The following is a 12659-nucleotide window of genomic DNA, read 5'->3' on the forward strand; positions in this document are numbered from 1 at the left end:
TATCATATGCCCAGCTCCTCACTCGGTGCTGGCATGTCCTAGCTGATCCATAAAAGCAAACAAAAGGACTACCGTATGGTCCAGCAATCCCACTCCTGGGCGTATATCCGGAGACAACCATAATTTGAAAAGGTACATGCACCTCAATGTTCACTGCAGCACTATTTACAATAGCCAAGCCATGGAAGCAACCTAAACGTCCAGTGACAGAGGAACGAATAAAGAAGATGTGGTACATAGATACAACGGAATATTACTCAGCCATAAAAAAGAATGAAATGATGCCATCTGCAGCAATATGGATGGACCTAGAGGTTATCATACTAAGTGAAGTAAGTCAAAGAAAGACAAATATTATACGATATCACTCATATGTGGAATCTAATTTAAAAAATGATACAAAATGAACTTATTTACAAAACAGAAACAGACTCACAGATTTCAAAAACAAACTTATGGTTACCAAAGGGGAAATGTGGGGAGGGAGGGATAAATTAGGAGCTTGGGATTAACATATGCGCACTACTACATGTAAGATAGATAACCAACAAGGACCTACTGCATAGCACAGGGAACTCTACTCAATATTCTGTAATAACCCATATGGGAAAAGAGTCTGAAAAAGAATGAATATATGTACAACTGAATCACTTTGCTGTACACCTGAAGCTAACTCAACTATACTCCAATAAATTTTTTTTTTAAAAAGGCAAACATAAGGAAACTGCTTCATTTCATTCCATGGCTGGGTTCTCCTCTTCACACTGGCATGTCCCATGGCTCAGTCTCTGGAACTCTTCTCTGTTGACACTTATTCCCCAGGTGATCTCCACCAGTTTTGTGGTTTAAATCTTTGTGCTGGTGACTTCCAAACATCTACCTCAATCACAGACCTCACTCCTGCACTTCTGACCAGTACATCCAACTTCTCACTTGATAAATCCACTTGTATCTTCAATAGGCTCTCAAACGTAACATGTCCGAAAACAAAACTGGTCTTCTCTCCCAAGCTAGTTTTTCCAACAGTCTCTCCCATCTCAGTGAAGGGCGTCTCCATCCTTCCAGGTTAGCCAGACCAGAACTCTAAGACTCATCCTCGAGTCCTCCCTTGCACACTTTAATTTGTCAACAAATCCTTTCTACCTCCAAAATACACGCGTGGTTGGGTATTTCTTACCCCTTCCACTGCTATCACTCTCATCAAACCCATCACCTCTTGCCTGGATGATCATCTTTACCTCTAATTGGTCTCTGTGTAAGACTGCAGTTGAAATGGTCTTCATAAGATCTAAGCTATGTAATGTCCACCTGCGCTCAGCCATGCTCTCATCTCACACAGTCAAGGTGAAAGTCTTTTCAGTGGCCTGTAAGGTCTAGACCATTGGCAGCTTTGCTCCTCCCACCATATCCTCCCTTAATTCCTCTCCTTCTTTCCACGTTGCTCCAGCCATGCCGGCTTTCCTGTGAGCCAGGTTGTGCCATCCCAGAGTCTTGGCACTGGCCATTCTCTCTGCCTGGATGCTTTTAGCCCAGATATCCTCGTGTCTCACTCCCTCACCTCATTCCCACCTTTGCCCAAACATTGCTTCCTTAGTGAGGCCTTCCCTGACCACCATACCTCACACTTCAGTCCTCCCAACCACCTTCCCTGATGAATTTTTTCCATATCACATATCACCTCTAATACACTATAATGTACTTATTTATTTTATTGGCTGTCTCCACCTTCTAACCCTCCACTAGGGTGTAAGCTCCCTGAGGGGAGAGATGCCTATTTGGTTCACTAAAGAAGCATATTTGAAAGTGTAACATGAAAGCAAAGGTAAGAACGCCACGATGTTAGTATATACACAGCAGAGGTAGACACCAAAGTCCATAATTATTCTACTTGTAAAACGCTCACACTTCCACGTCTTGGCAGGGTACGCCCTATTTGTCTTTTTTTAATCCACAACCAGATGTTGGTAACACTTTTGACCCAGTGTGACTCAGGGTCAGCTCTCCTTTGTTATTTCTATAACGAGGCCAGGAAAATTCCCCTCTGGCACTGACCTGTCCTTATGCAAGGAAGAAACCGACAGAAAATTGGGCGGTTTTATGGTATACAAATGGTCTTCTTCTTATCTTGTGTGTGTATCTTGGCAGACTCTGCTAATTGGAGTTGATCATATTTGTACTCAGCTGCGGCCTCTCAGGTTTTATTTGCATTTGCTGTTACTGGATCCATTCCACCCATAGACAGATTTATTATGCCTTCTTGGCGTAAGTATCTTTCAGATACTTACATTATTTTGCTGTGGTAGATCCCAAAGCTTTCCATCTTTTGGACCAACTGGATACAGTTGACTGCCATGTTCCACCCACCTTCTTATGTCTCCCGTGATGGTCCTAGCTTCGGTCAGAGATCCAAAGCACCCTCCAAGTGAAGTCCTATTTTGGACCACAGCCAAGACTACCTTCCCTGCCTTTTCTTGGAAGAGGGAGAGACAGCATATGGGAAAATGGAGACAGATGCAGATGAAATGCAGAAAATGCAGCAAATGGAGACAGATCTGTAGAGGTGACATCAACAGCCTTCTCTTGGCCTTTGTTGACCTTTTCTTATGCAGGGTTGACCGTCAGTGGCCTGGCAATCATCCCTAGCCTTTGGATTCCACCTTTGGCTCTTACAGGTGACCCACTAGCCCATCCATGCAGCAGGAAGTGCATACTGTTGCCCATATGTCAGCCACACGCTGCAGCCTTGGTGTGCACGGATGTCAGAGTTATTGATGGACCACATGTATCACTGACTCCTCCTCCTTTATCCCCGCCCCCATCCCCACTACCCTCTCTTTCAGCAACATGGAGAAGAGCTAGGTATTTGAGGACATGGGCATTCCTTCTTGTCTTGGTCTGGGAAGGAAGCTGTTTTGAAGGAAACTGAATTGGTCTCAAGTGTGCAAGTTCCTTTGTACGTGAACATGGGTGGTGGCTCCTCTTCTAACTTCTGCTCCTTCACTGTGTGTCCTGGGTGCAGGTGCTCTGATGCAGGTATCATATGCCTCAGGCAGCAGTGAGGGCATCTGCTAACATCCCTAGTCCCCATAAGGGCACTTTCCATCCCGATTCAGGGCCTCAACACTTCCTCTGCCACCAAAACAAAGGTTCCCCCATTTTTGCCTTTGATCGGAGAGGTGATTTCCTCAGAATTTATCAAGCCAATGAGTGAATAGCCATGACGCTAAAAGCACCAGACAAATGAGAGCTGAAGAGTCACACATGCCAAGAGAAAAGTCAGAATCACAGGATCTGAGAGTCAAGGGGACCAGGTGATCATTCATTCCAGCGACCATGCTAGAGGGAGCTGAGAGGCTTCACCAAGGCCACAACACCCATTAGTGTCGGAACCAGAATTAGAATTGATATCTCCTGTCTTCCCAGGCAGGACTCTTAGCATGGTGCCTTGGCGCCTGCCCCAACCCCCTCTGGATACTCAGATACCCTTTCTTCTTACCTCAAATTAAGACAATTCCCCAGGTACAGGTAAGGGGTTGATCCCTACACCTAATGCCTAAGATACAGTGATGATTTCTGAGTAGAGAGAGACAGTATTAAACTTGTGTTAGACCTGTAGTCTTTTCTTTATGATGCTTGGTCCACAATTTAATTAGTGCCAGAAATGATGCTCTAAGTAAATTATGCCAAAGCCTATATCCTTTCAAGAAAGAAGTTTAAATGATTCTTTCTATTGTATTAGGATACAGCTGAACTGAAAGTGTAGTGAAGGGCACCATAGTGGTCTGAAAATTTTGGCGCCAGGTAACATAAGCAGTGTAGACTCACCTCTGTGGGAGGATTTGAGAAGCAATAGATAAACCTATGTCCACCTGCCTCTAATTCCTAAACTTACACCTTTAGAGACAAATTGCTTTAAGCGAAGGAACAACCTCTGCTCTGACTCAGATGCCTTTGAAAGGTAGATATATTACCCATTTCCAATGAGTTGCATGTAAGCATGAATTAGTTTAAGTCATCAAAGAGGCTTTAATAACAAGAGGGCAATTGGGTAAGGGGGGGAGGGATAAATTGAGAGGCTGGGATTGACAATATACACACTACAATATATAAAATAAATAACAAATAAGGATCAACTGCAGAGCACAGGGAACTCTGCTCAAAACTCTGTAGCAGCCTATATGGCAAAAGAATCTTAAAAAGAGTGGATATATGTGTATGTATAACAGATTCACTTCGCTGTACACCTGAAACTAACACAACATTGTAAATCAACTACACTCCAATAAAAAAAATTTTAAAAAGAGGGCAATGGGGTTAGAGAGAAGTGAGGGATAGTGGAAAGGGGGGAGTATTTCAGAGAGCAGTTCTTATCTGTGTCTGAGAGCAGACAGACAGCTTATTTATTAAAATTATCCTAATTGTTGGTGGAATTGCTACAATCACATGGCCCAACAATCCTCTATTTATGTTGGTTTTCTCACTCCTCCAAATCACCATTTCACATTTTCTCTTTTCTCCTCACTCTTGGCTGTAGTCTTGCCTCCTACTTCATTGAGAAAACAGAATCAATCAAATGCTCATCTTCTTATGTGCAAACTTCCCACACTCTTGCACCTGAACTGCCCTCTGGTTTGAGAGGATGACTCAGCCCTGCTCCTGCCGACGACCTGCCTCTTCCTCCACTCGGCTCTGGGTGCCATTTCCTCTTTCATCTTCAGCACTGGATCAGTCCCAGTAGCACACCAGCATGTTCTAGAATCTCTCTTGAAAAGCCTTTGACATCTGTCTCTTTCCTCACTGACTGCAATATTTTTCTGCTCCCCTTTACAGCAACTCTTGACCAAAGAGCTGAACACATTGACTTTGTCTCCACTTCTTCACCCCTCTTCTTTGGCTCCCAAGTCAGTCAAATCCATCTTCCTTCCCTAGCTCTGCACTAGCGACTCTCATGACCGTCACCATGGTTTCCACATCACCATGGTCAATGGTCCATTTGCTGCTCTCATCCTCCTTGACTCTGCAGCACCATGTGACAGAGCTGGCTGCTCCTGCCTCCTTGAAATCCCATTGGCATCCAGTCTTCTGATGTTCCCCCTACCCCACGGGTTCCTCCCACCTCTCAATCCCCTTGGCGCCCTTTCTTTCTCTACCTGCCCTCTATATTTAGCCTGCCCCAAGCCTTGTCCATGGTCCCACATCCTTTTCCACCTGTACGTTCTTCCAGGGTGGCCTCACCTGGTTCCACACTTGAAAAAACATTCGTGGATGAGGGCAAAGTAAAGATATTTCTAGACATATAAAGACTGAAAGAGTTTGTATCTCCCTGGCCCTGGATGAAAGGACTGTAGGATAAAAAAAAAAAAAGATTTGGGGGCATGGACCCTTTTGGCCATCTGGTAAAGACTATGATTCCTTCTCTGAATAATGCTTTGAAATGTATAGAACAAAATACATAGGATTACAAGAGAAAATAATTATATTGAAATATAGTTATCAAAATATTAAAACAATGTGATTTAGTAATATATTTACTTCTTTCTTAATTTATTCAATTAAAAAATTTAATGAGGCAGCTTTAATGACTATCACACATTTCATGTGCTGATGGGAATAAACTAGAGTTCTGAGGGTCTGCAACATAGTAATGTGATACCAAAATATCTGCGATTTCTATTGGTGACAAAGTCATAGGTACTGCTAATACTGCTGTGGCTTGTTACCTAGGTTCCTAATTAAAGGAAATCCTAAATTGCAGTTAGAGGTTAATAAAAATAAAGATATATTTTTCCCATTCAAGTTTGTGGACCCACCGCCAAATTTTATTCATGTGACGTCCATGAACTTAAGATAATGTAGTTAAGAAAGAAAAATGGACACTCAAGAACTGATCACTTAAAATCTGTTTTTTAACTATTAGTTTTTTAAATTATTAGTTAAAAATGACTAATTTGGAGGTGAAATTATAATAGAAAATATGAAAATACTAAGTAGCTGTGACAAGGAACATCGTAGGTATTCAACGAATACATTTTTAATGACTGAATCAAGGGGAGGTTTTGTTTTGCGGCTCATCCCGTTTTCGGGGGCTAGGATGTCTATACCGTCAGGAGAATCCAGTGCTTTCAAGGGCACAGTCACGGCGTGGTTATGGCTGCTAACACACCATGCCCACCAAGGCCCCCCAGTAGGGTTGCAGGAGTCCCCCTACATAGATGGGGAGGTATTCCACCATCTTAACCAAAGAGTGAAAATAACTTCTAAGGTAGAGCTAGAAATCCCCAACACATAAGAGGTGCTCAATAAATTTCCCAAGACCTACAATACAAAGGTAACACTATTAGGTCAATACCACCTTCTGGTCAACCAGCGAAGGCCAACCCTGTGCTAAAGATGGCCACCCCCCCATCCCCCAGGGACACATCCCACCTCCCTCCCGAGTCCCTGCTCCGTGGCTCCTGCTTCATGTCTTAAGAGTGGGGTCCCTCCACCACCACTTCCCTCAGTTCTTCAGAGCCATGATGTATTCTTTTTAAAATGCTCTTTCAAGAATACATACTATGTCAGGCACAATGACAACATTTGTTTGAGAAAGAACTCGGAAAAGGTTGGGCTGATGCCTGTGTCCGTGAGCAACAATGGTTCTGAACTCCAGCCCCAAGAAGGGGCCTAAAATAAGCTCGCTGAGGAGAAGCATAAAGTTGGGAGCACAGTGGTGAGAATGGAAAATGAAGCACAAATGGAAATTAATCAACATTTCTGAAGTTCAGCTACTTGGGGAGCAGGAAAAATGTGCTTTAAAAAGCCTAGAGATGTGGAATGCTGGAAAACCAGATGGCTTGTGATTGAGCCCTGGAGAAACGAGCTATTCCATCATTAGCAAGACCTTGTTAGACCACTTTTTATTTTACCTGAAGTGAAACTTTTAAAGAAAATGGAAAGGCACACACTTTCCAGATATTACACATATTACTCAGTAAACTAGCTCCTGTTCAAAACAACTTGCCTGTTTTAATATTAGGAAAAGCATTAGTTGTTCACTTCGAGTGCCCTACCCATAGGTTTATGAAATTCTGTCTCCCCAAATCTAAGTTGTGCATAAGCCATCTCTTTGGAATCTCCTTTATTCACTGGTCTGTTCCATTTCATACCATGATGGCAAACTCTTGAGACCCTGTCTGACCTTCCAGTGTGCTTGGTGATCAAGTTGGTAAACCCAAAGTTTAGTTGCCCTGCGTTCTAGCCGGTACTTTTTGAGTGTTTCAGGGACAGACGGAGTTAAGAGATGAAGGGAAAGGTGTTCACAGTGGCTGCTACAGCCCTTGGCAATGGCCCAGCACTGTGCAAACTGTCACTGTGCTGCATGGAAGTTGCCCAGCTCCCCACAGCTCCACGACCTGTCCCAGAACAATGAGTCCAGGTTTCCAAGTTCAAGACTGTTCCTAACTACATCACCACCTATAATTCAAAGCTGGCCTCTTGGGACCACTGAACTATCTTTAGACCTGGTGCATAGTACACAAAACATAGCTACCTATTAACAATTACATGGTGATTCCAGGACCACACCCCTTCGGTTTACCTTGTCTGACCTGGAACATTAAGATAGGGAAAACAACATATATTGATATTTTTAGTCTTTTCCTGAATTCCTCAAATGTTCCATTTTCCATTTTACTTAGAGTCAGTGAGATCTGGACTTTGTGCTTTACCCAGTGGGATATTCACAAACATCCCTCTTCCTAGGACTCTTTATTTGAACCGGCTGGACCCTCACTAAGCAAGGGCACTCTTATGAATGAGCTCCAGCCCTTGGATCACCTACTGGTCTACATCAGAAATGGTCCCATATCTTCCCTTCTTAAGTGCCAGAATCACCTTATACAACAAATGCCTGATCAGGGATATTTATATATACTAACAGGAGCGATATTTAAGTAAACTTCTATGGTTGACCTCATAAAATTTCCCAGGAATCACATAACGACAAAGAGTGGAAACTGGTTCCCTACACCCATGAATACACACATGCACACGGGCACACGCATGCATGTGTTCACCTCCCTCTCTCTGTCTCTCTCTGTCTGTCTTTCTCTCTCTCTCTCTCTCACACACTCACTTCTCTGCATTGTAAAATCCAATTGAAGAAGGCAACAGCCTGCACTCATAATTCTGGACCATGGAAGCATCTAGTATATTTGACATCTGGACCAGATTTTTTTATTAACTCTACCCTCTTTTATATGAGAACATTATTTTCAGTAATAGTCCTTATTTTCTTGATTAATTCTGTAGATTTAAAACAATTAAAAAAGAGAAAAAATTTTCACTTAAATATTAATTTTCGGTAAAACATTGAGGTGTGAGCTAAAACGTGTAGTTGTCAAATAAAGAGTACACCATGCGGGTAGTACTCTGCTTCACTGTTTTCAATTTTAAACACAAATCAGAACTCTATGAAGTCCCATAGAATGACAGAATTGAAGCAACTCGTTCCGTTTATTTGTCTCTACAATTACTGTGCTAATGTTACTTATTTTTAGCCTGCTGTTCAAATGCAGGGATATGTCATGCCCCAGGAGATAGAGTCACTTCAAGCAACCTCAGACAGTTCCAAACCATTAGGAACTTATTCTTGGAACACGAACATGTAGTGGAGTCCCTCTGTGCCAGGAGCCAGTATATGACTGAGTTTTCTGAATCAACTTCTATGTAGAACACAATCTTTATTAAATATGTGTGGAATCTAGAAAAATGATACAGATGAACTTATTTGCAAAGCAGAAATAGAGACACAAATGTAGAGAACAGACATATGGATATGGGGGGCGCAGGGAACGGGGGTGGGATGAGTTGGGAGATTGGGATTGACATATATACACTACTACGTACAGATAACTAGTGAGAACTTACTGTATAGCACAGGGAACTTTACTCACTGCTCTGGGGTGACCTGAATGGGAAGGAAATCCAAAAAAAGAGGGGATATATGTATACGTATAGCTGATTCACTTTGCTGTACAGCAGAAATTAACACAACATTGTAAAGCAACTATACTCTGATAAAAATGAATAAAAAGTAAGTAATACAAATATGGTAACTAGCAGCTTAGATTCTATTACTGAAACTCACCCGTGATGACAGCAATTGTTTAGAACTTAGACCAACAAAAGTTTTTTTTTGGAAGAGTATTTTGCCACTGACATTGTTTGGAATTGCCACTGCATGGTGATCATTAAAAAAAAAAAAAAAAAGACTTTTAGTTGGTTTTATTATTGATTTTAAGTTCTCTCCAGACATGTACCACCTTATTGCCTGCAGCCGGGGTGACATTTCCCCACCACCAACCCTCGTGCCCCGGATTCCAGAGTGTTCCTTGTAAGCTTGTCATGCAACCACAGGAGACCTTGGTGTCAAAGGCTAGCTCGTTTTCTCTTTATCAGCCTCCTCTGTTTTAACTTGGAGCAGTCTTTTTTTTTTCAGTGGGAAACTAGCTAAATTAATTGTATTGCATATACACAATAAAATACCATGAAGAGAGCAAACACATATATAGTCTTTGGTTGAACCATATACCATTCTAAGTGCCCTACATTACATATACTATCTCACATAATTTCCCAACACTACTCCTACTATCCCATTTTACATATAAAACAAGAAGTTAAGTAACATGCCCAAGATGACACACACATATATATTTTTTTTTTCTATGTCATAATATTGACATTCAGTCCAGTAATCCTCCACTGTAACAGCGTGGAGCAGTCATTTTAGCGATACAGACCCGAAGAGCGTGGAGGAAGGACTTGCCACCAGCAAATGTAAGTGGTGGAGAGCCCTTGGCAAAGGAAGACCACGTGAACCCCCAGACCCTAAAGGCATTGCCCATCTTCTCCAAGGGAAGCTCATCTTCCCAGAGTCCCCCACCTGCTCCTCATTTCAGCTCCCTCTGGGAACATCTCCCTGACCCTGAGGAAGGAAGAACTGCACAGTCTCTTTCTCAGTGCACTTCTAAGCCACCCTAGGCCACCTGGAAAAAAAAAAAAAAAGTGTGTGTGGGGTACTGACTGGGGGTCAGAAGGGAAACCAGCTTCTGCTCCACTTAATCCTGAAGGAAGGAAGCAGGAAGCCCTGCTTTGGGGATTGGGCAAAGCCTCCTCCAGGACGGGCTATCCTGTTGCCTCCTGACCCTCTCCCTGATCAAGGATCCAGTGCAGAAAACAGAGCCTCTGCCGCATGTCCCATGCCTCTCCCAGGAGCAGAGACAAGAAACAATCCTTAAGGCTACTACTAAGTGTTTACATACTGCCAGGCAGTGGGTCAGTACCCAGCTGGGCCTCACATCTCTGAAAGGGGGGCACGATTGTCATCCCCATTTTACAGAAAGTCTGTAAAGCTCAGCCTCAGAGCCTCTGAGGTGGCGAAGATAGAACCAGAGCAGCCCATGTCCTAGGCCTATCTGTCCTGCCTGGGGTAGGATTGGCTGGGGGTGAACCCTCCCATGCCTCTAGCATCTGTAGAAACCAGAGCATGAACCTTCACAACCTGCTGTTGTGCTGTTGGATGTACAGCATCGGGGCCCGTCTATTACCATGAATCAAGTCTGGCTGCTCACAGAGCAAGACTGAGAAGTGGGCATGAAACCAACACAACATTGTAAACCAACTATACTCTAATATAAAATTTTTTAAAAACATAAAAAAAAGAAATGGGCAAAGTGAATTTCTTGATAACTTATTAGTATAATATGTGTATAATCGGATGCTGGGCATCTTCTCACTCTTACATCCAGGTCTTCCTGCTGTACCTGCCCCTCAAAATATCCCTTCGCATGAAAACATTGTGAGCAAGGATGAATTGAGTTAAGTATCATAATAGGGACGGTGTGGGGGGTTTGCATCACACATTCTGCCTCTTCAATATGCCTCTTCTTCCAAGTCATGCATCATTCATTCCTTCACCAAATGTTGTTGAAAACCTGTGCACCAGACACTAATGGAGACCTTGGAGATAAGCAGTAACTAACACAACTGTCCCCGAGGAGTTTCATTCCAGCTGGAGGAACGTGCTGGCTGGCCTCTAGGTTCATTTCCACCCTTCTCTGCCGTGCTCTGTGCCCCGGGGGACCCACCCCACACCCTGCAGTGCCTTGTCCTCTGGGAGAGCAGGAGATGCCAGCAGGAGATCCTGGATGGGAGGAAAGGGGAGCCAGGGATGTACTCCCCCCGCTCCTTTTGGGGCTACAGTTTGGCAATGGCCTTATTGTGTTGCTCCACCCTCAGTCATGGATTCTGGGGGACCCCCTCTCCCACATCCACAGGTCTTGCCAGGCTCCTCTGACACCCCACCCAAAACATCTGGCCCCTTCCTGCCCTACGGGAGGTGATCAAGGGCTTCCTGGTACTGCTAGTGGCTTGTTGACAAAATGCCTTCACCTTTTCAGTTAACCTTTGAGACTGATTTCCTTCCTGGCGTGGCCTTGACTGATACAGTAATATTGACAATAAACAAACAAATAAGTTATGTACCAGATGAGCGAAAATGCTATATAGAAACCTAAAGGCAGTAAGGAGTATGTGTGTGTATTCACGTGTGTTGGTGGAGGTGGCATCACGCCCCTCTTTCTAACAAGTTACTGGAAATCCCCTTTCCAACCCTCGCCACATCCGTCCCCAGCCTCACTAGCTCAAATCCCACGTTATTGGGTTTTCCACTGGGTCCTCAATTTTTCGTATCTGTATTAACCAGAGCAGGTCAGCCTCTGACAGCGCCAGCCTTCAAATGTGTATCCCAATTTCCCAAGCAAAGTGCCCTCCCCTGGTCACCATCCTAGTTCCGAGGTGATGGTACGAATTATCGACAACCAGAAATGTTTTTCATGACATGTAGTTTGTGAGTCGACTTATAGTTTAATTTTCTGTGTTTGGGGAGCCTGTACACTCTTCAACCATGGAAAGCCCGCAGAACAAATTCCAGTACTTGTTCTGGAAACTATTTGCTACAAAACGGACAATGCTCAGGGTGCTTTCAAAGTATCTTCCTCTCCTGCCCTGCCTTTCTGCTGGCCTTAGACTCCACCACCTGTTGACTGCCAAGTCACGCTCATCTATTTCTCTATTTTTTGTTGTTCTCCTCCCCTGCACCTCAGATCCATGGGTGAGACCTTGGGGCCCACTGCTCTTCCCACCATATGAGGGAACCTCTTGGTGGGTACCGTTCAGCACTTAATAAGCCTACGTGGTCCACTGATCGGGACTTCCTGGTCCTGCCTGCAACCTTCTCACCAGAATCTCAGGGTGGGGTCCAGAATCATTATGAACAAGGTCTCTGGGTGACTCCTGTGCAAACTAAACTCTGAGAAGTACTGTCCTAGAGACCACCCACCCTGTTCCACCACAAAGGGCTTTGCAGGGGCCTTTACCTCTCCCCCCAATTCACCTTACTTTTCCTTTTCTTCCCCCATTTTTCAGATGACTGCAAAGCAAAAGAGACTCACTCTTCCCTCCTTTAACTAGGGATTCTTTTCTATGTGTAGGAATCGTGCCATAACACGGTCGGCCGAGTGGCCAAGCTCCAGGCATTTAGATTGGACACAAACGACAGGGCTAAGCTGGGGCTGGAACCCAGGTGAGTTCAAAGGTGTGGGGGAGACATCAGG

The 12659-nt window shown here is 43.9% G+C and overlaps 1 protein-coding gene across 5 annotated transcripts in view; it reads right to left on the reverse strand.

The window, feature by feature from the left end:
- The window catches only part of ADGRF5 (adhesion G protein-coupled receptor F5), a 109282-nt gene that overhangs the window by 77571 nt on the left and 19052 nt on the right, over positions 1 to 12659 (reverse strand). The window lies entirely within an intron of this gene.

Source organism: Globicephala melas, chromosome 11 (genome assembly GCF_963455315.2).
Source record: "Globicephala melas chromosome 11, mGloMel1.2, whole genome shotgun sequence".
NCBI classification, from domain to species: Eukaryota; Metazoa; Chordata; class Mammalia; order Artiodactyla; family Delphinidae; genus Globicephala; species Globicephala melas.